Raw genomic sequence first — 5,567 nt, 5'->3', positions numbered from 1 at the left:
AGAACTATAATGATCATATAAAGGTGTGCCTTTACCTCATTGAGCTGAGGTTATCAGAGCCGCTCAGTCTTTCAGGAGAGAGCTCTCTAAAGCTCTCCCCCCTGTGACCGCTTACACAGTAAATTCCAATGTTAATAAAAGCAAACAGAATCTGTGTACGTTTTTTGGGAGTTTGATTTATTTTAAATTAATATAAATACAAAATTGAAACCTATAATTGCACACTAAAACCATTATTTCCAAAAAAATAACAATTTCACATAAATCTCTTGTTTTTACTGGGGCTGGGGCGGTTCAACTTGATTTTTGGGGGGGGGTGTGTGCCATAGTTTATGGGCGCTGTACGCAATATAGGCGTAGTTATGTTAGTATAAGATAATAAGATGTGTTTTGTTGATCCAAAATCGGGAAATTGTGTTGTTATGAAATTTCCCCAAAAATATTTTTTTAATTTCCAACTTTTTTAGTTTTTTTTTTCTCCCCAATTTTCGGCGCCCCCTATAGGTTGATGCGACCTTAGCATTCGCCTATACTGCCTATGCCGAGAGCCGGCCCTGCAACAATCTTAAATAATGTAGTCTTTGGTAGCCCACATTACTGTATATATGTGGACGAGCGTGTATTGCAGATTCACTTTTTGGGTTAAAAAGATTTAAACATTTTTACTTAATAAAATAACAAATGTATTCTCAGTTTTAAAACTTCAGAGTGAGATCTGTCGAATGCAGTAAAACAAGAGCTTGTTTGTATAAGGTGAAGAATGTGTCTAACAAAGGTCAATACAGCTAATCAATGGAAACCCTTTCCCTCATACTGCGGCTGTTTAACTCTCCCACAGTATTGACTTTAAACACTTTGGTAGTCTTAATGGATTTTTAATGGAACCAACCAACATGTGTTGTTCACTCAGTATGACTCAGCATTGAAAGGAGAAAAGTCGTTTTTATACACAACATCATATATATTGTACATTTGATAGAGATTACAATAGAGGGATTCATATTTTACTGTCAATATGTACAGTATAGCTTTTCTGTTTTGTTCTTATTTTCTCATTTTTAGAGTAAAGTGCAATGCAATGTGTACATGCAGCTGGGACATAAAAAAAAATCCCAAATTTAGATAAAAAATCTAATCTAATTTAGTCTTTTTGAAACTCTTCCCACAAGAATGGTATTTTCTTTATCCAACCTTTTTTAGTTTGAAATAGGTTGAACAACTAATAATTAATTCGATTTTTTATAACGTTGCAAAGGCACCAGAGACAGTGGTTGAATATATGAAGATGTCTTTTTAAATTCAAGTTTTAACTGTATACTAAAAGTGTTATGTATAATTTATTTAATTAAAGAGCCTCATTCCCGTGCCATATACTTTTTCTATGCACATTTTTACTTCAACTTCACATGTTTATACAACTATTTACTTTATTCTAATGTCGTGAAACTGTCACAACACTTAATTACAGCTGGAACTAATAAATGGGGTGAAGCCTGCGAGTTAGTTCAGGCAGTCAACTTGAGCACCAAGGATACATTTACACTTGACACATATTGTATTGTATTGTATACATTACATTATATTACATTAGGCTATGTTACTTGTTGGACGCTGTTATCCAAAGCGACTTACATACTGTGGACAATCCCCACAGGAGCAATATGGGGTGAAGTGTCTTGCCCAGGGACACAACGACATGATGACTGCAGTATGCTCCCCTGATCCGAACACCAAGGCACTAACCCACTGCGCCACACGCCTCCCATATAGGTATACACCTGTAGGCTCGGGGGGGATAGTTATCTAATCACTCAATGTTCTATGCAAATCTGTGGAGCGACAAGGCCAGAGCCTAGACGCCAAAATCAAACTATATGCTGCTTTTAATAAACATATCAAGAAGCACGTGAGTTGTCCGACTAAAAGTATATTCTGATTCTAATCGCAAGGACTTCTCTCCACCTGCAGATTCAAGGGAGGAATATGCTATTCAAACACCAAAAAAATCCTTAAAGTCAGATTGTTGTTATTCAATTAAATACCATCTGTTAAGTAGCCAATGATTAAATACATGTGCCCCCCTCTGTCCACAGGCTTATGGCTTACGACAGTCTAGACCAGGGGTGTCTGAAATACGGCCCAATAACTTATTAAGCATCTTGAAATCTACCCTTCCTATTTCCCCCTTATTATAAGCAATCTGAGGCTTCTGTTGTATGGGATGAGCAGCCAACACTGTTTGTAATACAATAAATGAAACCCTATGGAGAGCTGTAATGTAGGCTGCTTTTTTTAATAAAGCATATTCAAGTATCAAGCATCATTTTCCTACATTTGATTGATTTTAACTTATAACTTAACTCAGGGGTGTCTTTCAAGCATGGAAATAAGCTGTAGGGCTTTTTCTATCAACTAAGATTGACTGAATTTATTAGAAAAACTATGCTTATTAACACATGAACACTGTGTAATATTTTTCACATAGTGTATATATAAATAAAGAAGCACAACATAAGCTTCATGTTTGGCCGTATTACATTAAACTGAATAATTAGCTGAGGGCCATTTCAAAATGGACAACAGGCCATAGTTTGGACGCCCCTGACTTTACTTATTGAGGCAATGTACCTCACCTCTAGTAGGGGGCCCTCAGGGAGAAAGGTTTAGACACCCCTGCCCTAGACTCACTCAACTAAAAGTTGCCAAACCTCGTTTGACGTTTCAGATCAACAGACATTATACAAAAACTCACAATTTTCCATTTTCATCTCACTTTTTCCTTTATCAAAAAACATTGACGTTGTCTACATCACAGACAAGAATCATCAATATTCTGTTTTAAACAATTTCGCCATGAACAGAATAAACCCCATGCCCATCCCTCCCCTGGAGCAAACTCCTCTATACACAGTATACTTTACATAGTTTCCGTTCAGTCTTTTTGCATTTTACATCATTATCAAAGTAGTATCAACAGCTTTAAAATACCTACAATGCTCTTTTCCCATTGTAATTATACTCGATATCCTGATTGTACATACAGTATCATTTCCCACAGTTAGAGTTAGAGCTCTTTTCAACACAAAAAGGTTTCTGCATTTCATTCAAAACACTCGCAGAATTTGAATGACTCATACATGAGAGGGATTTCAAGCCGTATGTCATGAGAATGGAAACACTGCTTTTGAGCACAACATACATCAAATGGTATTTACTTGACTCCGCAGCTTTTATTCATGCCTTTCCTTCCTGTTGGACGTCAGTAATATAACTGTTACGTCTGCCCGAAATTGAGATTATGAGGTACAGTCAGAGAATCTCGCTAATCCCCAATTAGAAGGAGGGAATAACAAAGAGATTATAAAAGATCACTGTAACAAAAGAGGAACACAAGTTATAAAACCAGTCCATGTAGTTGAGTTGTTATACAAGAGTTTGGCAATATAGTTTCCTGTGTTGAGCACAAACTGTTTGGCAGTAGTGGGCTGTGCTCAATCTACCTGGTAGGGTTCAAAACAGTGATTTATACGTGCGTGACAAATTGTTAAAAAAAATCGAATTAGCTTTGCGTCACAGAAGCTCAGAGATCTCTATAAAACTTTGGCACCAGTCTTTCGCGAAGGAAATGTGTGCCAGGTGTTGCGCACATCTGCAATTTGAATACTAAAGAAATGTATGGAAGACTTTTTCAGAAGCTGGTTCAAATGTCTCTGAATGCATTGATTTCATTAATGACCACAGTAATGACAGACAAACAATGACACCTCCAGGATTAAAACACTCACATTACTTTTCATGTGTATCGGCATGTTAAGCATTTGTCAACTTATTTGGTTTGTGAAATAAAAAATCTAAGTGTGGGAAAAGCTACCAGCGTCAAAAATGCATCAAGAAAGCCTTCGTAGTTTCTACCCTGTATACAAACATCCAGAGCCCTGGACTGACTGCTTTGCTGTAAACCAACACATTTTCATTTCATGTAAGTATCAGTAACGTCACAAACTCTCCGCCAGTGGCTCTGGATACAGTACGCAACCTTTCAAAAGTAACGCTACCTTAAGAAAAAACACTTTTTTGGCACAGTGGCTGTCCAAGTGAAAAAGTGAGGTGTCTTTACATCATCTACTTATCGTTAAAGTAGAATTTCTTGAATTGTTGTCAGACTTTTTTTTTGGCAATTTGTTTGACAGCAGCAGAATCAATGGAGTACATGAACAAGTAATGAACAGTCGAGAGCAGGGATGTCTCATTCGATGTGTTGAGAGAAAAAAGAGTGGTCACACCTTCTGGGAACTGAATCCACATTCAGATACTAAAGAGCTAGCCTATTAATACTGTTTAGCACTCGAAGAATATATTTTCATGATTGTTTTGGGGTTTAAAATAAGAGGAAATGTTAGTTTTACTGTCAAATACTGACCTTTTTTTTAACAGTGGGCAACTTATTTTATATACAAGACACTGGCAACTGTCATTTCTTCTTTGTGTACAAACAGGGAACGTCATTAAAAAATATGATTTGACATTAAAATCTATACAATGAATCCTCATGTACAATTTTTCTCTGCAAGCACAATGCGCACTAAGAACCAGCTTCAGATGGAGGTTCCCATCTGCAAAAGGCCGTCAGCTTTTACGCCGGTGGCTGGTTGGAAGTGGAGAAAATAATAATAATACAAAGTTGGGCCGGAAGTGGACGCATCCCAGGGTGTGAAATTACAGTGACCTTTTTTTTTTTTTTTTGGGCCAAACATCAGCTTGACGAAACCAAAGAAAAGAGTGCTTACATTGTGGCTGAAGTGTTAGGCACTGCAACAAAATTAAAAACAAGATTTATTTTATGTTTCTGATAAACACAGTAAGGCAATTTGATTATGGCTGACTGATAGCAACATGAGTGTCAGTTCTGTCTTCAACATATTCACAACTCAGGAGAGAAACACTTCGTTTTTTCTTCTTCTAACCCATTTTAAGATTACCTGTGTAAAAACAGCTACAATCAAAAATGAGGCACTTTATAAAAGAGTATATAGATATCTAGGCTATATAGTATTAATCATTATATGTATACTGTATATTTTATATACCATTGTAATGTGTCACTTTATATTAGAGTTCAGTTTGCAAATGAGGAAACAGACTACAGTATGCACTATAGTTTCTGTCGTTCTACTTGTATACCGTAGTATACACTATAGTATAATATACAGTTTTAATAAAGCTCAGTTGCCCAAATAAGTATTTACAATTTGACCTTTTTTGTGCTACACACATGGTTCAAAATGCATTCATTTAAATCCTTATTTGATCGGGGAGTGCTAACCTATGTAGTAGTTTGTCTACTACAATCTTAACAAATATGTTGACCTTATGCTGTATTTAGGGACTGATTGAACATTGTTATACCTCATTCACACCAACGCAACTCCGGTTCAAGCTCCGTGCTAGAGCTCTTCAGGTTCAGAACCGGTTCTTCGGTTTAGCTCCGGCTCTTTTCACACAGCCCAGAGTCCGACTGGTGCTGCGTCATTGCGTCATCGTTTGCGTCATGACGTACCGAGGCACAC

The sequence above is a fragment of the Notothenia coriiceps genome, unplaced genomic scaffold (assembly GCF_000735185.1).
Source record: "Notothenia coriiceps isolate Sejong01 unplaced genomic scaffold, NC01 NC01_scaffold00000151, whole genome shotgun sequence".
Classification (NCBI taxonomy): Eukaryota; Metazoa; Chordata; class Actinopteri; order Perciformes; family Nototheniidae; genus Notothenia; species Notothenia coriiceps.
The sequence above is the reverse complement of the archived record's forward strand: the minus strand, read 5'-3'. Positions refer to the sequence as shown.